Source organism: Heterocephalus glaber, unplaced genomic scaffold, assembly GCF_053883595.1.
Source record: "Heterocephalus glaber isolate CG9 unplaced genomic scaffold, H.glaber_assembly_v1.0 deba00000936, whole genome shotgun sequence".
NCBI classification, from domain to species: Eukaryota; Metazoa; Chordata; class Mammalia; order Rodentia; family Bathyergidae; genus Heterocephalus; species Heterocephalus glaber.
In genome coordinates, this window is record NW_028258172.1 from 715,019 (window position 1) to 738,657 (window position 23,639).

Consider the following 23,639-nt stretch of genomic DNA (forward strand, 5'->3'; position numbering starts at 1 on the left):
CTTATTGTGGTGATTATTTGCTCCTTTTCATAGCTTTTATTTTCTATTCACTTCTGGCCTCCACTTTAAAGTTACTGATTTTGAAGTCATTTTCTTTAGCACAAACACGTGAAAAACAATTGGATGACATTTAAAATATTTCAGTAATAATCATAACACTGTAAAGTAGCACTAAGTTCATTCCCAGAAGATCCAAGGCACACAAATCACTGGAGGGTGACAAAGTATAAAATAGTATTCACATTTACCACCAAAGATAAGTTATCATATAGAATAGTTTACAGTTTCTTTAGCCCCTGATTTTTAGATTAAGCTTTTTTATTGGAGAGGTTTATATTTTTTTCAAATTTCATACATATCAATATTTTATATGCACTATGACCCTTATATAAATCAAATTTGCATCCAATACAATTACAATGTTGTGTTATAATAGCTTTGGCACAGGAACTTCTTGATGAAAATTCAGTAAAAGAATGCTAAAATGTGCCTGGTTTCTGTATACAGCACATAGTAAATGTTTGGCAGATGTTAATGTCACTTTCCTCTTTTGAACATTACAGAAACTTATAGTTGCTTGGGTATGAGAGACAAGATGGCAATATATAATCCTTCTTATATATTTTAGAAGATCTAGTATGTAAAAATGGCATCTTTCATAAATGCTTTGAAATGAATTCAATGAAGTGAATTAACTGAATTTTCATTATACTTTCATTTTACAGAGCTCTCTGTTCCATGAGCTATATTTCCACCTAGTGGCCCACGGAGGTAACTGCTTTACTTTTGAACAAAATTTTAGATCTTTTTCAAGTGGATGAGAGAACAAAAGATGGAAGGAGGGAAGAAAAAGAGAATGAAAACAAAGAATTGAAAAACTGATGATGAAAACAGAGCTTTTGCTAATGAGAAGGGGATCAAGAGTTGGAGGAAGTAAGGCAGGAGGTGAGCGGTAGGGGATGAAAATAAAAAGGATTAAAATGTATTATGTGCATATACCACTCTCCACAATAAATGTAATCATGTACTGAAAGCATGTACTAATAAATATTTCTAAAACTTGGAAAATGTAGAAAAGTATAAGGAGCTGAAAAACTTGCATAGTCTCATCATCCAGAGGGAACTACTAAAGCCTTGCACATTTTTTCTTCTATTTTTCTAAGTATTTTTTTACTTTAGAGAATGGAACTCAGACCACATATGTAATTGCATAACTGGAGTTTGCTTTATCTTTGTGCCAGTAAATCTTACTTGCCTGATTTATGAGGCTCCTGGAGAGGTGATTGGATCATAGAAATGCTATACTCATACTGATATTCATAGCTGAGTGTGCTGCCACAAGGTGGGGACCAGCTGGAGGTGGATCATGGTGGCATCCCTTTGAACAGTTTTAAACAGAGATATCATCTAGTCAAGTTTGCTTTTAATGTTGCCTTTAATAAAAGATAGTTGGATGACTAGAGGATGGATTTTTAAGGGAGCAGAGAGAGAAGAAAGGAGATCAATGAAGAGATTTTTCTAGTCATCTAGTTGAGGGATGGTGGTGGCCAGGGCCCAAGGAGTAGGAGTAGAAATGGTGAGAAGTTGTCAGCTTCTGGACATATTTTTAAGGTTTCCTGAAGAATTGGATGTGACCTATGAGTGAAAAGGAGTCAAGGATTGCTCCAAGATATTTATCCTGAGTAATCAAGTGTTGTCATTAACTGGAATGGAGAATGGAGAATGGCATCTATGCTAATCAACTTCCTATTGCTGTGATAAAATACCTAAAATATCCAAAAGAAACAACCCAAAAGGAGGAAACATTAATTTTGGCTTACAGTTTTAGAGCTTTCAGCATGGTCACTTTTGGGATCCATTTTTTTTTTTTTTTGATACTGGGGATTGAACTCCAGTCCTTCCACTTGCGAGGCAGGCAGTGGAACCACTGAGCTAAATCCCCGGCCCCTTGGGATCCATTTTTTGAGGGGCCACTGATGAAACGATTATTCTGACAGAGAGCATGTTGTGAACAAGAGGTGGGAAGAGAGCCAGAGAGGAAGAGGCCAGGGACAAAATGTGGTCCCCAAGGGGACTCCCATGACCCACTCCCTTCAACTAGGTCCCATGTTCCAATAATACCATTAACTTATGAATCCATCAATGTCCACTGAGGAGGTCAAAGTCCTTATGAACAAATCACTTTCCCAAACCCTTTAACATTATGGCCCTTGAGGGACATTTTAGATTCAAACCATAGCAACATCAAACATGATTTCTGATGGGTTGTTCTGGAGTTCTACTTATACCTGTGGGATAGGACCTCAGAGTGCTTTTCTGATTTTGACCTGCCTATTTATTGAGTGGATAGTATTGAGTGATGGTATGAGACGTGTTTAGGTTGAATTGGAGGCTTCAAACACATGGCTGGAAATCACTACTCTCCCACTATTCTAGTTAGAAACTCAGAGACTCACACAGATGAAGGATGAAGAAGACTGAGCATCCCTTGCCACGGAGAAGCAAGAAGCCCCACGGACAGGTGAACTGTTGTAGCCACTTCATGCCAGAAACTGCACAAGAGTGGGTGGTGCCAAAGAGGGTGCCGCAGGAACTTTCTTGGGAGTTCAAGCAAGCCAGAGAAATACTTTTGTTGTAAACAAAGTGAAGCAAAGAGATGGGATGGGGTGTGATGCGATCTGGCCTGACTAAGAAAGGGTTTGGGTGAAGTTTGCAAGCTTTGTGATACTAAGGGTGGTGAGGCCACAAGAAACTAACCTCAAATTGATAAATCCAGTGCAAATATCCCAGTGTTGTAGGAAGGCCAGGAGCACTGTGATTCTGTCAGCCAGCCAAAGAGGGAGGAAAACACAAGTTGTACAATGCAGCTTTGAAATGGCTGTTGATTGACAGAATGTTTAGCGATGGGTGGGGTGGAGCCACTGGGTGGGGTCTGGAATACCGGCTGGGAGAAACCAAAAGGAAGGAAAAAGGAAAATAATTCCCCCTCATATCACCGATACCCTACTAGGGAAGATAGCTAGAAAGGGGTGGAGGGTAGGGCTCACCTCCACTCTTACCATTGGCTAATTCTCCTACTCCTCTCTATATTCTTTTAAGATAATTAAAATCTAACTTGCACCGGGCACTAGTCGGTTTTATTCTCCTTAACTCTCTACCGAACTAGGTTTGTAGACTGAAGCAGTGCAGATTCCGGGTACACCAGCCCATTCCCGACCCCGCCCCATTGGCCAGGGCCCTGTGCCGGGAGGAGAAGATGCCTTTGGAGGCGAACGCCTAGAATTCCAAAGTAAGTCCCTTTCATTTTGACTAACCCACACTCTTCTCCCCCTTTGTTTTGCACCTTCCTTGGAGTCTCCACTGAGTGGCTAAGTAGCTGCTTTACAGAGGACTCTTTCAAGGAAGACCCGAAGGTGGAGCGGCGTGGAGTGGGATGAAAAGGAGAGGGGAGGGGAGGAGGGGTGGTGCTTTAGAGCCTAGAGGAGCTGCCACCCTGCTGGATAGACACGCTCAATTAGAAGGCTGTACTATTACTGCCTTGATTTCTTCTTCAGGTATTAGAGCCCTACTTCCTTGCTTCTGGAGTTCTTTCTTTTTGTCACACTCCAGCATCCCTATTAGGTTGACAGAAGCCAGTAGCTGGGAGCTGGGAGGGCTCCATCTTGCCTGGCTTCTTAAAGGGACAGTACATGATTTCAATTAAGTCTGTACTTTAGAAATCAGATTTCAAGGAGCATGGCCTTGCTGTAATATTACTTGTATGTTGAGTGGAATTTGTGTGAAGTGTATAGGTTTTTTTTCTTTTTTTCCCCCCTCAGATCAGCCTTCAAATTTGATTCTAATATCTAGTTGTTTTTTAGGAGATGTACTGTGGGCAGTGATGCCAAGATGCCCACTAGTTAACTGCAGAGTCAATTAGCTCTGAAGTTTAAGATAAAAGAGAATATTTTCCTGTAGATGATTTGAATAAATCCATTCATTCCACAAATATTTGTTGAATGACAAATGAATTCCTTGGGGCTGATTATGCTGCTGGTTGGTGAGTATTTAAAAAACAAACAAACAAACAAACAAACATTAAAAAAGCCTCAAGTTCAGGCAGAGTGTTGTTACTGACTCCTTGCTTAAGTGATTTGTAGCTAAGGCTTCTTTCCAGGATATGGAGACAATCATTAAATTTGATTTCAGTGTTTGTCAAGCATCACTAACATGAAAGCCTTCATCATTCATATTCATTGTCTCTCCTTTAGTGCCAGACATCCATATTCTCTAACTGAAATGACTGGGAGCTTCAGTAGAACTCATAGAAATTTCAGTCAAAATGATATGCAAAAGGAAGAGAGCAGAATATTTCAATTTAAAAGCTAAAACTACTTTAGCTGATTGGTCATTCCTTTGTTCATGTCCAGTCAGGGAGATTGTGTTGGGAAGAAGGCTTCACTAGCTCCTGTCTACTATTAGATAAGAAAAGCTAGTATTACAGAGAGTTGTTAGAAAGGGCCTCTTATGGACCAGTAACATCTCTTCCATATTTGTTTCTTATTTGTTTCTGCTTAGAGAAGTTGGCAGGACTATGAATATAACCTTATGATATGTCACAGGTCAAAGAGATAAAAAAAAATATATTGCTTGAGGTTTTAGGGCTAGTACCTCACTGAAAGTTTCTATTTGGTCAACAGAATAACAGTTCCCCATGGTTTGCAATATACCAGTTCAGCTGTCTCTAGTATTAAATGCAAAACACAGAGCTCCTCCTTTCTTTAATGTGCTGGGTTTCATTGTGTCCCCAGTGCCAATTCCTATCAAGGCTATGTATCAGTTTCAAATTCCTAGGTGACATTGAGCCAAAGTACCTTCCTTCATTCCCTCTCTTTCCCATAGGTTTTCTAAACCTCAAAACTCCCTTATTCCGAAAAGCCGTATCACTGAGTCTGGTGTATTCAGATTAAAAAAAAAACTTGGAGAATTTTACTTCTTAGTCCTGGACCTGAAAAAGATGGAAAATACAAATTCAACTGAAACATTCCTGGTAGCTCTTGCCAATGGGTGTGCAGTCTTATCATTGAGCTTATAGTCATTTGTACATGTCACATCCACTGAACTCTGCAGTTTCCACATTTCCATGAAGTATAGGGAAGGAACTAGGCTGGTTGTGCATCCTATTCCTTGCATTTGGTGTGCAGGCAATATGTTAGGGGCTGCTTCATTTCTATTTTGGCATTTGATTTTCCTTTTATGTTCATGTTGTTATTTTTTTTAATTTGGGGGTGTTTCTAATTGCAGGATATGGGAACTAGGAAGATCCTAGCTGTTTTAAAATATTGATGAAATGTGCTTATCCTCTTTCTAGGATAATGAAAGGTTTGTGAAACCACTAGCAAGTACTCCAGACAAGCAATACAAATCCTTCAACAAGGGATTCCAGTGTCATCCCCAGAGAACTTTGAATTGTTTGTTATCAATCATTGTGCTTCTTGGGATTGTGGAAAATTTTCATCTATACCAAGGCAAAAGGGTTCCATGAGGGATAATTGCAGAAAAGACATTTTGTAGTTTCTCTCTTTCTGTGTCTGCTTCCCTCTGTCTCTGTAAGTTACTAGCACTAGTTTTGACCTACAAATCTCTGTATTTCCCAGACCTGGGGAATGATGCTATTCTTTTTTTTTTTGGTACTAGGGATCGAACTTGGGTCCTTGCACTTGTGGAGCAGGCGATGAAACCACTGAGCTAAATCCCCGGCCCAACGAGGCTATTCTTGATTAGACTAGAACAGCTTGGACAATTTTTCAGTACACTCCCTTTAATTCTTTTCCTAATTCTTACCCAGCCTTCAGGGATAGTAAGCTTTAACAAAGAAAGATATTGATAAAAATTACACTGTGTTATGATATTTATTTATTCATTCATTCAACAAATACCTACTGATAATTTACTGTGTGCCTACAATGCATAAGACCCTTGGAAAATATGTCCTTTTAGAAAGTATATAGTATATTCAGTGAGGGTGTATTGGTGGAAGAGATACAGAGTAACAGTAAAGATTATATATGTATATATGATTATATATATATATATATATGTTGAATGGAGGAAAGGTAGGAGAAAGGCTATAAGGCATTAAGATTAGAGAGAGCTATTTGATACAGAATATTCAAGGCAAGCCTCTTTGATGTGGTAATATTTAAGAATATATCTGAGTAAAGTAAGGGAGCCAGCCCTGAAAATACTTGAGAGAAGGGTGTTGTAGGCAGAAGAAATAGCAAATGCAAATGATTGGTGTATTCAAGAAATCAGAACAGTATCAATAGAGAATGTTGGAACATGAGGTCAGTGCGGTAGAAGGGACCAGATCAGTGATGGTGAATGTTTTAGAACTCTCAATGATAAACAGCCTGCTGTGGCATGCTTGCCATAGATTCTCCACCACTGGACTAGATCATATGGGATCTTGTAAAGATTTTGGCTTTTATTCTGAATGAACTAGGAAGCCACTTTTTTTTTTTGGGGGGGGGTACTGGGGATCGAACTCAGGACCTTGCGCTTATGAGGCAGGCAGCGGCTCCACTGAGCTAAATCCCCGGCCCATAGGAAACCATTTTTAATAAAATAATCACCAATAATTTTATTGAAAATTCTACCCTACTAAACAGAATGAATCTTGAATTGTTCATCTTAACAAAATCAAGATGGATTATGTTTGTTTTGGGTACAATGCTACTTTAAGAAAAATTTAATAAATTTATTATTAATTTCTTCATGCTAACTAATATATTTGAATTTCATAGGGACTATTGTTTTATAACAAAGTTTTCAAATACATAGGAAACTCCTTAGATACAAAGTTTCTTAAATGTACTTTAACAAAAAAAAATCACAATAAATTTATTAGCACAAGAAAAATTCTTAACTTTAAGAAATCAGCATATAATATTATAGCACTATATCCTGAATTCATGAAAATTATTTGCTTGGATACTTTTCTTTTAAACTTTCAGGCCTTTTGTCACACATAATTTCTTTTCAACTAAATACTTATACTTTTCCTCAAGTTTTTTCTAGTGGGGACTTGAATCTTAGACTTATTAGCTTTAGGAAACTCAGAAAGAGAAGAATAAGAAGGAAAGGGCTTAAAAGAGAGAGAGAAAAAGATCAAAGAAACCCAAAGAGGAGAATATGACAAGAAAAAGAACTATCACACAAATATAATATTTAGCACCTCCATTCTACCCATTGAAATTTCAACCCATTTCTGACTTTGACATTTTCCCTTATCATTAAAGCTCTCCTTTAGGGATAAGGTAGGAGTATATGTTGGAAGTGTGTATGGAAGGAGACTCTTGAATTACTTTGGAATTCCCCCAAAATATTTCTGAACACTGGCCACATACTAGAATCACCTGGGGATATTTTAAAAATACTGATATCTTTGTCTGGTATTCAGAGGTTCTGATGAATTTGATTGGGGAACAACCTGGAAGAAGAAAATTTTTACAAGAGCTCCTTAGTTGATTCTAAGTGGAGTTAAAGTAGAGAAGTTTAAAGCTGATCCTCTAAGTATGATACCTGGCCTAGCAGCATCAGGATTACCTTACAAATGCAAAATTGTAGGTCCTATCACAAAGGAACTGATTCGGAAATGCTTAGGGGTAGGAACCAGAATTGTTTAACAAGCCCAATAGGTGACTCACATGCACACTGAAGTTTTAAAATCACTGCCTTAAAGGTTAGAGTGTCTCCAAAATTTTTCCCAGCCCCAATACTCCAACGGAAAATAAAACACTCCTATCAGTTAACAGAGGCTCACTCTGCCCTGTACGTGAAAAGTAGGGAAGGAATGCACTTGTTCTCATCCCATGTCAGAATCCTCATTCTGACTCATTCCCTCATCCCATAATTTACAATCACTGTATTGAAGTATGGCTCTTTGTATTTCATGCATCATTTCATTTCATCTTCATTTAATTTAAACATTGTTTTTGTGCATAATTTTATTTAATCTTTACAATAATTTTGTATGCTAGACACTATTATCATCTCCATTTTACAGATGGATATTATGGCATAGGAAAGTAAAATACCCTACTCAAGATCACACAGCTAATAAATAAGTGGAAAAATTCATTCTTTCCTGTATTTTATGAAAAGTTTTTCCATTAGTTAGTTTCATTCTCTCCTATCTTCACTTTTTTCTTCTATTATTTTCTCCTCCATCCAACCATCCTCACCTAAAATACCTAATAGTTACTAAAGGGCGTCTTGGTATCAGGCTATTTAGCATTTTACATGTATTGATTCATTTGATGCTCACAATAGTCCTATGAAATGGATACTCTTCTTTTCCTTTTGTTGAGTTAATGAAATTGGGGCACAGAAAAAAAATCAAGCAACTTACCTAAGCTCATACTACTAATAAGTAGCAGAGATGCATTCTGAAGCCAAACTTATGAAGTCAAAACACTTTGACTCTTATGCTATATTGCCTAATCTAGAATACACATTCTTTTCATTGTCTAAATATTTCTTTGATGACACTCATTCAAATTGCCACCCATTTTTCTGCCTTTTCCATTTAAATCATCACTGAAATTGATCTTGCCAAAATTACCTTTATGTTATACCCAGTGTTCCATCTTTAGGTCTTTAACTTACTTGTCTCTCTACTACATTCCAGTACTCTTAGCCATCTTTATTTGTTTTTTAAATTTCCCCCCTTACTTGTCTTCCATAACAATACTCTTTTGGATTTCCATGATGTCTCTATTCTTTTTATTCTCTTCTCTTGCCACAGCATAACCCTTATTTGGACTATCTCATCTATTTAAGAGTTAAGCTGCCGTTTGTATGCTGATGACTACCTGCATAGCAAATCTCCATCTCCAGGTTCAACGTTTCTCCTGAGCCTAGCCCATCCTTCTGCTATTAGGGCATCTCAACTTAACACTGGGCAACTTGTCTACAACCCTTAATATATCATCAAACCTTCCACCCATGTTCATATTGCCTGATTGACATTGACTTAATTAACAAAGCTATAAAATTTAGAGTCATTTGTAACTCTTCCATTTCTTTAACCTTCCAAGTTTTAGTTCTTGAGTCTTTGTATCCTCTCTATCCCTACTTGTAGTGTCTCTGCTTAATTTTTCATTATATCTGACCTGGCATATTAGGATAGCTTCTTTACTGTTCTCCCTGCTTTCAATCCCTATGTTTTCTATGAATTGAATTACATACCCCAAAATATGTTGGATCTCTAATCCTTAGTGCCTTAGAATGTGACTGTAACCAGATGTGGTAACACACATCTACAATTACAGCACTCTGGGAGGTTGAGGCAGGAGGATTTCCCAGCTAGAGCAATTTAACAACTTAGTGAGACTCTGTCTTAAAATTTAAAAATGGGTTGGGGATACAAGTTTGTTCAAAAGCCTTTTGTTCAATCTTGAGTACAGTAAATAAAAAGAAGGTTTTATTTGGAGACAGCATCTTAGCAGAGATAATGTTAAAATGAGGTCACTAGGATGGCGCCTAATTCAGTATGACTAGTGTCCTCATTAAAAGGAGAAATGTGGACACAGAGATAGAATCACATTGGGAGAATATGATATGAAGAGACAGGGAAAGACAGATATCTGCAAGCCAAGAAGGCAGACCTGTAACTGATTCCTCTTTCATAGTCCTCAGAAGGAAGCAATCCTGTCACATTGATTTTGTACGTATGACCACCAGAACTGTGAGTCAATGAATTTCTGTTGTTTAAGCCAATTAGCTTGTGGTACTTTTTCATGACTTAGCTACCATGAAAATATACATAATACTATAGAAAGGCCAGAAACATATATAGATAACAATCTATATATAGATAGGAAATAAATATAGATAACAATCTGTTCTACACATAAGCGTACTTCTAAAATATATATTTTAAACCTGCCTATCCCAAGTTCAGAATCATTTAAAAATTCCCCATCACTTACAGGATTAAATCTAATCTTTAAAAAGTAAAACTCTTCACATTATGCCCACAAATTACATTTTATGTTTATAGTATGTGACTTTTCCTCATCATAAGGGCCATTTTAAACTAATTGATACTGCTTAAACATGCTATAGTATTTCATAAACTCCATGCGTTGTTCATACTATTCCTTCTTTTATAAATATCCTTCTTGTCAAGAGTAGCTCAGGGTTAAAGCACTTTCCCAGCATGCATAAGGACTTAGGGTTTCATCCCCAGCACCATTAAATTTACAAATGTCCTTGTCTTTTCCACAACATTTACAACCCTATCTCCACCTTTTCTTTTAATCTATCTTTCTCATTTTAGCAAATTTCTAGGCATATTATGATACCCAATTCAAATGTAATTTTCTCTGTGAAGTGTATCTATAATTTGATGTATAGGCAAGGCATAGATAGCCAGAGTTGAGGAAAAGGGTATTCTACATAGGAACAATAAAACAAAATATAATATAATACAGAATAGTTATTAATATAATGTTGGTTGTATAGGAACAAAGTAAGGTTAGAGAAAAAATGAATTTAAAGAACTATTTCCTGCAGTGGTAAAATATAGGGGTAAAAGTAGCCAGTGGAGAAGCAAAGTCAATATTCTTTCTCCATAATATTTCAGAGAAACAGCCGAGCTTCACCACTATTATTATTAGGCCAGTGCTTCCTGATGCTGAAATGACTCATATTTTTCTGTGGAAAGCTAGATTTTCTTATAAATTTTTAAAAATTTAAATGTATTCATTTTTAGTTTAAATTTGTTTATAACTTGTACATGAAAAACAAAATGGTATGTAAGTATTTATGGGCTAGTATGTGATGTTTTGATAAGCATATACATTTTGTAATATAAAGGTGAACATATCTATCTTCTCAAATATTTGTATATCTTTATAATGAAGAGATTCAGAATCCTTTTTTCTAGTTGTTTGAAATAGACAGTACATTATCATTATTTATACTCACTGTATTTCTTACTCCTATCTAACTATAACTTGGTAACCATTGATCAGCCTTACCCCTCATTCATCCTTATTCTCTCCATCCTCTGGTAACTATCATACTACTCTCAACTTAGAAGAAATCAACTTTTATGGATTCCATATATGAGTGACATCATGTGGCACTTGTTTACATGCCTGGCTTATTTCACTTAACATAATGCCCTCTAGGCTCATCCATATTGGTGCATATGACAGAATTTTATACTGTTTGTAGCTGTATAAAATTCCATGTGTATGTAAGCAGGATTTTCTTTATCTGTTTATTAGCTGAAGGACACCCAGGTTGTTTCCATTGTTTTGCTATTATGAATAGTACTTCAATAAACATGGGATATAGATGTCTCTTTGATATACTGATTTCATTTCTTTCTGATATCTATCCAGTAGTTTGATTGCTGGGTCATATGGTAGTTCTGTTTTAAATTTTTGGAGGAACCTACATATCATACTCCATAATTGTTGTACTAATCATTGTTTCTACCATCAGTGTGCAAGGATTTCCTTTTTTCCATATCCTTACCAACAAATCTTTAGTTTTTTTTTTTAATCATAACCTTTCTTGCTGGAGTGAAGTGATATATCAAAATGATTTTGATTTTCATTTCCTTGATGATTAGTAATGTCAGGCATATTTCATGTGGTTGTTGGCTATTTGTTTGTCTTCTTTTGATAAATGGCTAATTGTGTCTATTGGCTATTTGTAAATAAGGTAATTTGGTATTTGTTATTTGATTTTTGGAGTTCTGGATATTAACTTCTTGTCAGATACAAAGTTTTCAAATATCTTTCCCCAATTATTTAAGGTTCCAATTCTCTGTATTGATTGCTGTGCAAAAGCATTTTAGTTTAATATAATCACACTGGTTTATTTTTTCTTTTGTTTCTTGTGCTTGTAGGTTCTTGTCAAAAAATCTTTGCCCTTTCAAATGTCTCTGAATGTTTTCTTTATATTCTCTTTTAATAGTTTTTGTAGTTTGCAATCTTACATTTAAGTTTTCAACAAAGTTTGGATTGATCTTTGTAATTGATGAGAAATAGGGCTCTAGCATCACTCTTCTGTATATAGATATGCAACTTTTCAGCACTATTTATTAAAGATACTGTTCCTTCTCTTATGCATGATCATAGGACTTTTGTCGAGAGTCAAATGGATGTAGGTGGGTTTACTTCTAGTATCTCTATTCTGTTCCATTGGTTTATGTATTTGTTTTTATGCCAATGCCATGTTGTTTTGATTACTACAGCTTTATTGTATGGGTTTTTTTTGGTACCAGGGAACAAACTTGGGACCTTGGTGCTTGCGAGGCAGGTGGTGGAACCACTGAGCTAAATCCCCAGCCCAGTATGTTTTGAAGTTAGGTAGTGTGATACGTCCAGCTTTGTTCTTTTTGCTTAAGATATCTTTGTGTATTCATGGTTTTGTGGTTCCTTACAAAATTTAGGATTATTTTTCTAGTTGTGTGAAGAATGATAATGGAGTCTTGATAGGAATCAAATTGAATCTGTGGATGACTTTGGATGATATAGACATTTTAACATTGCTGATTTTTCAAATACATGCATATATGATGTTTTGTGTTCTCTTCCATTTCTTTCATCATTTTTTTATAATTTGTTATTTAAAAAGAGCTTTCGCCTCTGCTGTTAAATTTGTTCCTAGTTACTTTGGTAGATTTTGTAAATGGGATTGTGGAAATCTCTATGTTCTAATAACTCCTTGAAGTCATTGATGGGATGCTATATATGTAATGGAGCAGAACAGATGGGAAGCAGTTCAGTGTTCTTGTTTTAGTGTAGATTTAAAGAAACCAAACCCAGTCATATATATTAACCAGTTCCACTCATATAAGGCAGATGTTTTGAAAGGAGGAAGCAACATTTAGTCGTTTATCTCATCTTTTCATTTGTTCAATATATATTTCCTAAGAATACTGTGTGTGGCCAGCTCTTTGCTACAGCCTGGGATTAAAAAACATAAGATTTCAGTTTTAGCATTGAGCTCAGTTGGGAGATGATAAAACTTTAGCTAGCATCTAGTATTTCTTGATCACTTAATATACTCCAGGGAGCATGCTAAGACCTATGCATACTTTTCAGTTAAATTTACAATAGAGATATACCTATCTTTTAGACAAGGATGCTGGTAGTTAGAACAAAGTTGAGCCATCTTAAGGAGGGGGTATTAACAAACTTGAGAAATTCATAAATCGTCAGTATGAGCAGGTAAGATGAGGGTGTAATTGAGAACAAAGAAGTAAGAGAAGACTTGCTAACCAAAGATGACTCTTGAGTCTTAAATAACTAAAAGGGGTTTTCAAGGCATGCAAGATATGTTGAGAAATGAAATAAATGGCATTGCTTATGAAAAAGACATCATGTGTGAGTGAAAGGATGCACCAGAGAGATGGTATGTTCAGGGAATAGTGGTTGATTATGGCACATAAGTTTATAGGAGGAAGAAAAGCTAGGGTAACAGGAACAATCCAGGATGCAATCATAAAGAAAAGAATCTCTTTCTTTTTACAGACACGGTATTAGGAGTACTTTTCACAGAAGCAATTATTTACCCATTTGAAACCTTAGAAATTATGAAGTAGCAGCTATTAATGCTAAAGAGAGAAATTAGAGAAAATTTTGTCACTGAGCATCAGTTAACACATAGTAGAAACATTATTGGGGTCAGAATATAGACAGAAACCTGAAGATTCACTGGGCCCCCAACGTTATTACAGATCAAGGAGAAGGGATGAAACTACTTCTTGTGGGAGGTCAAATTGGTAGAAATGGCTACTATTCAGGTTGGTCAAAAAGATAATAATAATGATAATAATACAATAATAAATATGCCAGGTACTTCTATAATCATTGAATTTATTATCTGAATTTGATAAACAGGGAAACTCCAGTAGCCCAAAACTCTAATAATACTTATAATAATTGGAAGAATTTGAATTTGAATCCAGATAGTATAGCACCACAATTCACAATTTTAAACATGATGATTATTTATATGACTATTTTAATCATTATATGTTTAGCTAGCTAGTAATCAAGACCAAAAAATAAATAGAATCAAGATAGATCACTAACTCTGGGTTCTAGTAGTGGTATAATGCAATACACAAGTGGTTACATAATGAAAATGTAAAAATAGATGAAAGATTTAAGAAGTGAGGAAGCAGTAGGTAAGACAGAAACTTGCTGATTGAGGTTACAATTCAAGGTCCACATGCCACAGTCAGCCCACAGATTTACATTATGTTAAGCCATATTTTTCAAAAAATTGAATTCATTATCAGTGTACAAAAGGAAGATTTCACATAAGATATGTTTGTAACTTACTTGAAAATATTGAAATATATGGGATCACTGGGTATATATGAAATGTATGGCAACAGCTGAGCACAAGCTTCCCTTCTAGATATTTTATTTATTGATTAAAATTGATGACATTTGCAATGGACAGAAACCAGCTGGTGCTAACTTCATCACAAGGGCAATGTGACTGAATCTTAAATATGGACTGGGTTTTAGAAATAGGTAGTCTTCAGGAATTCAGTGTTGTTTGCTTTATATATCTTAGATGTGTTTCCTTCTGTATATCCCTTTATTTTTTTCTCTTAGAAAACTGCAGCCCTGGCCGGGGATTTAGCTTAGTGGTTTTGCTACCTGCTGTGCAAGCGCGAGGACCCGGTACAAAAAAAAAAAAAAAAAAAAAAAGGAAAACTACAGCCCATACTGGATAAGAGATAGCGAGATACCTATCAGGTAAGTCTACAGGAGACCGACTGATGGGGATATACACAGGACTGGAGAATTAGCAAGAGTTGCAGTCATAAATGTATTGTTTGAGCTTTAGAATCAGACAGGGTATTATGGTTGAGGTCAAGGGTGATTCCCAAAGATCTCATCAACTCGTAGGTGAGGCTTATTGAAGGTAATTGAAGTATGGAAGCACTATAACTGACTTGTTGCCTAGTCAGAAGAGGCAGGTCACTGGAGGTGTGACCTGGAAGAGTATTATCTCCCTCCTTAGCTCCGCCCTTCTCTCTCTGCTTTCTGGCTCCTCTGATGTAAGCAACTTTTCCTCCACTATGCACCTCTGCCATGATGCCTTGCCTCGGAGACAGTCAACCATGGACTGAAAATGTGGGACAAAATAAACTTCTTCTAACTTGTGCATGTCTGGTGTTGGGTTCCAGTGACAAGAAAATGACTAAGACACAGGGTGGCAGTGATTTACTGTGTTACTTCTTTGTGGGTCTTCTTGACTTCTGAGAGTTTTCCCAGGTTGTGCTTTGCAGGTGAAGCTTTGGACATTTCTTGTTTCAGTGATTTCTCTGAAGTGACTTTAAAGTCTCCTTCCTGACACTCCTTACTAGTGTCGCAGTTGATATTTCACAGATGCTTCCATCAATCCAGTTCCCTTACAAATATTATCAGAGGTTGTAGTGCAGGTTACTAGCTATCTCTAGAGGGTGCTGAGAAAGAAGCCTTCACTACCCACTAAAATACATACCAATGTAAACTGCTCCATCTAAATCTTCCCTCTCAAGATTTTGAAATAGATTTCTTCTAAAGGGATCCAATCTCCTTGTCTTAAATTCTGCTAGTTCTTCTGGGATTCATTTTGCTTTTTATAAAGAGAATAGAATTATCCCGATATCATCAAGTGAAGAGTTGCTTATTGTCAGGGTGAGAATGTATGCTTTTCAATGACAAGTGAGGAGAAATCAAAGCCCAAAATATGTAATGCCTTAGAAAGATGGATTTCACTTGGAGCATTTGAAAACTGGGCAAATTTTGGATTGCTCTCACTTTCTTCTTTGATGAAGCCAGTTCAGCTTTTAATAATGTGTATATGGCTCTGGTATTGTGAATTCTCTGTCTCCTTCCTCTAGTCTTTTAGTTGGCAAGTTAAGATAGTATTTATTACAAGTAGCAATAACAGCTAAATTTTACTGAGCAAGTACTATCTGTAAAACACTATTGTAAATTGTTGACAATATATATCTGACAAAATGGCTATGATAATTACATAATACCAAAAGTACTACTGTAGTTTGATTGTCCCTTCCAAAGCTCAATTTGAACTTTAATTGCCTCTGTTATAGCATCGTGAGTGAGACCTTTAGGAGGTTATTTAGTCATGAAGGCTCCATCCTAGTGGATGGATTAAGATTATTATCCCCAAAGTGAGTTATTACAAAAGCAGGTTCAACTTTCTTCTGTCTCTGTCTCTCTCTCTCTCTCTCTCTCTCTCTCTCTCCATTTCTGTCTCTGTCTCTCTCTGTCTCTCTCTCTCTCAATGCTCTTTCACCATATTATGATGCAACAAGATGGCCCTCATCAGATGCCAGCACCTTGATCTTGGAATTCTCAGCATCCAGACCTGTGAAAATAAATTTATTTTCTTTATAAATTACCCAGTCTGTTATTCTAACAACAGGAAACAGACTAAGATAAATACCTAGCATATAATGTTTCTCACTGAATGGTAGTATTCATATATTCCCTGTTTCCTCTTCCATTTCTCTCTTTTAAAACATACTTGGATTACAGATTAGGCCTATTATAATTGCATGCTTTCTACTATCAGAAAGCACATCTTGGCTCCTCACTATCCTCTCATCTAACTCTATGATAACAACTCTAAAACTGTTCCCTATCTCTCACAACTCATTCATACCTACTTCCAATTTGAGGCTCCAATTTTGCTGATGAAATTATACATATTCTCGCATATCTCCTCTACCACAGCCACATCAGTACTTCTCAAACTTCAGTATATACAAATTACCCATGTTTCTGCTTACAGTGCAGATTGAGTTATAAGGTCTGGATGGAACCTGAGGGGATTCTGATTTCTAATCATTCTAAGTGATGCAGACGCTTCTGGATGGATCACAAAGTTTGTAGTAAAACCTTAAAGAAGATCATAGTTCATTAAATCCACTTTTTCTTACAACTGAGGTGATGATATTTAAAAATATTTTTTAAAATTCCTCAAGGTCACAGAGCTTGTCAATAGTATAGACTTGAACCCAGCTCCTGATTCTTATGTTGAACATATATGCATTACATTGCTGCCATTATATCTTGAAACAATACTTGATGTTGAATTGCTTTTTTCTAGCTCACTGCAGGTGAGGTGAAGTATAAGAGCCTTTATGTGTCTGATCTGAACATAATTTGGCCTACCTGAATTATTACATTTATTTTACAGTTTCATTGCAAGTACTTATAAGCTATTTTGGCTGAAAATATCTCATAACTGGTGTATGAAAGCTTCAGCAGACTCTTAAAAATTCATTGCATTGTTCATAGAATTTTTATTAGTCTAAAAGAAGAAGCAAGGTTGATTCAGATATTTGGAGATAAGGTCCATAGTTGTTGGGGAGGAAGAGGTAAGGAAGTAAAATGTGCTTCCACTTCTGGGTTTTAAGCATGCTCATTGTGTCTGATTAAGATTGAGGTCCTCTGTTCCTTAATCATACTAAACACATGTGGGTGGGAATAATAGTCAATTTACTGGCTAGATGACTCAGGAAACTCGAGAAGTCTTTCAGGATATTTCTTGTCAGACCCTGCAACTTAGGAAGCTTGCAGGTTGATGAGCTTGCTTGAGATAATTTGATAGCCTGAAACTTTATGACAATTGAGAATTTGCAGCAGAAGTCTCTTAAGCATCATTGGAATTCTTCCTTTGCAGCTGTGTTATGGATGTACTAGTGACCATGTTAGTAATGGCAACGGTACCTATAACTTTTTCCAAAGTTTCCATTGGTTATGTTGATTTCAAATGTGGATTTGGAATAGTGTGTCTCAGTTACTTTGTGGACATTGAGACACACTACTCAACAATTGTAACTTAAAAGAAGAGAGGTTTATTTTTGGCTCATGGTTTTATTTGATGAACAGCCATGGCAGCCAGAACACAGAGCAAAGGGAGGATCCAGAAAGATACATATACCCTTCTAGGTCTTGCCTCCAGTGACCTTCCCCCTCTGATTAGGCCCCTCCTCCCAATAGCATATTCAGTTATCCCAGTCACCTATGTCTAGTCACCTACCACACACATGAGAATTTGAGGGATATTCTAGACAAATGCATAAAAATATGTTAAATTTGTCCTATTTTGTTTCAAAATAGTCAGGGAATTTTTTCCTTTTAAAATGGATATGTTTAAGAGAGAATGACTTGGGAATCTTAAATTTTTATTTCAGACACTGTTACCCAAGCATATTTCTTGTAATCAGAAATAGTATGTTTATCTAGTTGAAAAAGTACCCAAGCAAAACAGCCTCTTCTTGGGTATTCAAAGGGCAGAACAGAGCTGGCTTCTGAGTGCTCTGAACTATATTTACCCTATATAAAGATTATTTTGTTGAATCTATTTAATATAACTCTGTGGAATATTATTGATCCTCTATTTTATAAATAAGGAAATATTGAATCAGAGAAGTTAATCTGAAAAATTCCTCTTAGTCACATAGCTAAGCATTTGGTATCTTTTGTTTTCAATCCAAGTGTAAATACCACAGCCCTCTTTGATAAATATTCCCCTATAACTTACTCATTACCTTTTCACTATCTTACATTGCATTTAATTAGGATCATAGAAATAATAGGAGCTCTGGAACATAAATAAGTGCATAATTGAGTTTGCTTCTATCTCTGGACTCCAATAGTAGTAGATTGAGCAATTTGAGAATATCTTAGTCATGTCCACTCCCAGTACCTACAATACTGAAGGACTCTGATGAATACTTGTTGAATGGAATGAGTGAATGAGTAAATCAACAAGTTTTGGGGCATTATCTGCCTACTTTGAAACAGGTTTAGAAACCATGCATCTTCATGCATGTTCCTGGTGCACTATATATGAATTATGTGTGTGTGTGTGTGTGTATGTATATATATATATATATATATATATACAGTGACAGAAATACACATATTCATAATTTGCCATCCTGATATACACAGAGTCATAAACATACACCCACATGTAAATGAATAGGTGTATTCATTATTTATTATGTATTGGTTTCCTGCTGTTGTGGCAAAGAACCACAAAATAGGTAGTTTAAAATAGCAGTAATTTATATTTATCTCAAAATAAAAATCTTAAGTAAAAAACAGCACAAATTTATTCTCTCACAACTCTGGAGACTAAAAATATGAAGTCAATGTGTTGGCAAGGCCAGGATCTGACAAAAACCTTTAGGGTAGGATCTTTAGCTGGCTTCCTTCAGCTTCTGGTAGCCCCACACATTCCTTGGTGATATTATGGCTTTTATCCAGATGTCCTCGCAAAGCCTCATGCAGTCATAGGTGGGGATTTTTGGAGGTGGCTGGATCTAGGGCATGTGATACTGGGATTGATTCATGGTGCAATGCTAGGATTAAGGTTGTACCGCCCTGTGTGTAAGTGCTACTGCCCTAAGGGTGGGTAACCTGAATAGGACATAAAGGAAAGAAAGAAGCTCACTGCTTGTCACTTGCTGCTGCTTGCTGCTTTGCTGTCTCTTGCCTGCTTGCCATGTACTATTTCTCTTCTGTGATACCCCCTGTGCCATGTCACCCTGATTTGGAGCCAGCTGTTTATGGACTGAAACCCCTCTACAAACTGTGAGCCAAAATAAACCTTTCCTCCTTTAACTTTGAGTGTTGGGTATTTTGTCTCAGCAATAAGAAAGGCAACTAATACCCATGGCTTATGCCAATGTAACTCTAATTTCTGCCTCTGGCTTCACCAAGCTGTCTCTCTTTGTGTGTGTATGCCTATATGTCACATCATGTTTTCCTCTTCTTTATAAGGAGTCATACTGAATTAAGGTGCCACTACTGAACTCATCTTGATTATATTCTCAAAAATGTTATTTCTAAATAAGGTCACATTTACAAGTACTGATAACTAAGACTTCAGCATATCATTTTGAAGGATTCAAAATTCAATTTGTCCTCTAGCTCTTTAAAATGTATGCCCCTGCCATGGACAAAATAGATACACCCTAGCCCAATATCCCCATTTGGCCTTAACCCATTTGAACATCAATTTTAAGTCTAATATCTTAAATAGATATAATTAATTCAAAAGGTCCCAAATCTCATCTTCTAATTCATATAAAAGAGGTATGGTCCTGGGGCAGACCTATGAGAATAAAATTAACAGCTTCCAAAATACAAGGGTGGGACAGGTGCAAGTTAGGCATTCTCATTCAAAAAGAGAAGTATTGGAATGATAAAAGAGATCATGGGCCCCAAGCAAGTCCACAAAACAGCAGCGAACATTCTATTAGACTTTAAGACTTGAGACTATGGCCTATGATATTATGCTGTCCTCTGAGCATGATGGACTTGCTCTCAGAACCATTTAGGACAGTGACTCTGCCTTCTATGCATAAGGAGCTTATATTTGTGATCTAGGCCTCTGTATCCATGACTTTCCTGTTGTGATCATTTGACCTTCATTTTGTCCCATCTCTGTCTCTTTTAGTTCAGACTAGTCATATTTCTGTTAGGATAAATTCTTATAAAACTCCTGATCACCTTATTCACAGATGCATTGACATATCTTTTGGGAGGACACAGTTCAATCCATAAGACTTACATAATCACAAAGAGGTAGACAGACAGACAGCTAGATCTATGTACCATGAAACATCTATTTATAGTGTGAAGATGGGTTGGGCATCAGTAAATACTTGTAGTATGATATATAAAGCACCTTCTGGCTTACTGTTCCTTAATTGTGCTAAACACATCCCTGCCTCGAGACTTACATTTACTTTTTCTTTGCCTAACATTCTCCCCCTTCCCCTAGGTAATTGGATGGGTTACTCTCTCTCTTTATTCAGATTTTATTTAAGTATTATCTCCTCAGAGAAGCATTTCTTGACTGATGTATCCCAAACAGTCCAGACTCACCTATTCCTAGTATTCTTATGTCTTTCTTTTTTTTTTTTCTTACCGGGGATCGAACTCGGGTCATTGCGCTTGCGCAGCAGGCAGCAAAACCACTGAGCTAAATCCCTGGCCCTATTCCTAGTATTCTTAATCTGCTTTTCCTGCTGTTTGTACCAATAACATTTAATGTTGACCATTTGTTATGGCTTGTATCCAGATTCTCCCCAAAGCCTCATGAACTCATAGGTGGAGCTTTGTGGAGCTGGCTGGATCTAGGATGTGATTGCTGGGCTTAAGGGTGTCCCACCCTGAGTGTGGATAGCACTGCCCAAAGGGTGGGTAGCCTGGATAGAATATAAGGAACAGAATGAAGGCTGCTGCTTCACTACTTCATTGCTTTGCTGCCTTAGCCTGCCTTGCTTTGTCATGGACTGTTTTTCCTATGTGATGCCCCTCTGCCATTCCACCCTGTCTTGGAGCCAGCTGAGTACTGACTGAAACCTCTATAAACTGTGAGCTGAGATAATCCTTTTGTTATGGCTTGTGTCTAGATGTCCCCTGAAAACCTCATGTGGCCATAGGTGGGGCTTTTCAGGGGTGGCTAGATCTAGAGGGTGTGATGCTGGGGTCAAGAGAGTATGATTACTAAAGTAGTCAACTGATTGGTTTGGTATACTCTGGGTAGGATTAAAGGTACCCTACCCTACGTGTGAGTGCTACCCGACCTAAGACCTGGTAGTCTGGACAGGTCACTTGCTTCCTGTTGCCTTCTACCTGCCAAGAACTGTTTCTCCTCTGTGATGCCCCTATGACATACCACCCTGCCTTGGAGCCAGATGCCAATGAACTGAAACCTCTACAGACTGTGAGCTACAATAAACCTTTCCTCTTTTAACTTTGGGTGTCGGGTATTTTGTCTCATCAATGAGGAGAAAATTATCTAAGACACCTATCATCCTTTAATTGTGTATTGAAAATGCATTAACTACCAGATCATTGAGGTGATACATAAATAAATGTTCCAATAGATGTACAGTATGCACTCTTTGGTACCATCAGTGGAGTCTTCAAAAGTCAGAGAGCTGTTCTAATAGTCAGGTTTTTGAGTTAGAGAGAGGGTCTCTTAGGACACTAAGACTTTTTTTTTGGTACTGGGGATCAAACTCAGGACCTCACGCTTGCCAGGCAGGTGCTATGCCACTGAGCTAAATCCCCGACCCAGAACAATAAGACTTTCAACAAAGCAAACACAACAAGCAAATACATGTACTACCTGAGATACATATGGAAATTTTTTTTCTAGTTGTTTCTTTTTATTAGTAAGGAGTCTAGAAGTGTATATGCTGGTATAGATTAGCCTGAGTGGGACAAGAACTATCAGAGACAAAAGAAAAAGGAATCTAGAATGAATAGACTATGCCTTTATTTGCATGGGCTGGAGTTATAAACAGTTCCTAACTGCTATGGTTTGAATGTGTCCCCCAAATTTTATGTTTTGGGAGCTTGGTCCCAATACAGTAGAGTTGAGAGATGAGATATGTGGTAAGTGATTGGATCAGAAGGACAGAGCTATCATGAATGGACTCATTCGCTAGTGGATTACTGGGGGTATTTTGGGTGTGGAATGTTTTGTCTCAGCAGTGAGAAAAATAACTAAGACACTATTATTCATTTTATTTATTGTCTGTCAAACATTACTGGAATGTAAGCTTTATGAGGGCTGGGATTTTTGTTACTCTTTCATGCTGTTTTCCCCAGAGTCCAAAATAGAGCATGGCACATTGTGGGCACTCAGTATTTGCTCATGAAGAGGGCTTTTATGGAATAGCTACTTGGTGCCAGGTACTTTCATATTTTATCTCATTTAATGTTCAAATGTGTGGAGATTTATAACACAAATAAACTGGTGAGAATCTTATGAAAGCACATATTAAAATCAATGTCTGCAAATTCTTTAGTGGAATAAAGTGACTCAAGCCTCTCGCACAGTTATGTGGATATTAGTGCTTTCATTTAGTTTAGTAATACTATTCTCTAAATGGTCTAATATGAATAAAGTAAGGGTCCCGCCCTTAAGGAACTAATATTTTAGTTCAGAAAGTGACATTTCATTTCTTTCTTTCTTTCTTGTTTGTTTGTTTGTTTGTTTGTTTATTGGTACTGGGGATCGAACTCAGGGCCTTGCACTTGTGAGGCAGGCGGCGGCACCACTGAGCTAAATCCCTGGCCCGACATTTCATTTATTTCTGGAAGAGGTATGAATATTAATCAGACAAATGGGTGAGGGACAGTATATATAAGGATACCAAAGCATGAAAAGCAATGGCATTTCTGTGCTATATATACCCCTCCCATACTATCTTATTCAGCAGCGTGGTAGAAAAAGCAAAAGCAGCAACAGCAGTAACATCTGTTGCATTTACTACATGCCAGTAACTGTGCCAGGCACTAGGGTAGGGAATGGGAATGGCTTAGTCTTCTTTTAAAAATATTTATAGTCCAATTGGGTGGATGAAGCCTATAAGAAAATAGTTTACATGAGGCAATAAACAATGCCTAACATGAGGGGAACAAACAGCTGATACTCCTGAAATCATGGTTTAAGAACAATAATAGGAGAACTAGATGGTAGGTGAAATACCCCAAGGCAGTCCAAAAGCTTGAACTAAGTTTCAAAGATGAAATTTTTTCAAAGATATAAATGAGAGTGAAGCA

The 23,639-nt window shown here is 36.9% G+C and overlaps 1 protein-coding gene across 1 annotated transcript in view; it reads left to right on the forward strand.

Annotated features, from left to right (window-relative positions):
- The first annotated feature begins 2,947 nt into the window (after nucleotides 1-2,947).
- The window catches only part of Klf8 (KLF transcription factor 8), a 376,029-nt gene continuing 355,337 nt past the window's right edge, over nucleotides 2,948-23,639 (forward strand). Inside the window, exon 1 of the mRNA XM_087208129.1 lies at nucleotides 2,948-3,289. The gene's annotated coding sequence lies outside the window, so the exon portion shown is untranslated. The remainder of the gene's footprint in view (nucleotides 3,290-23,639) is intronic.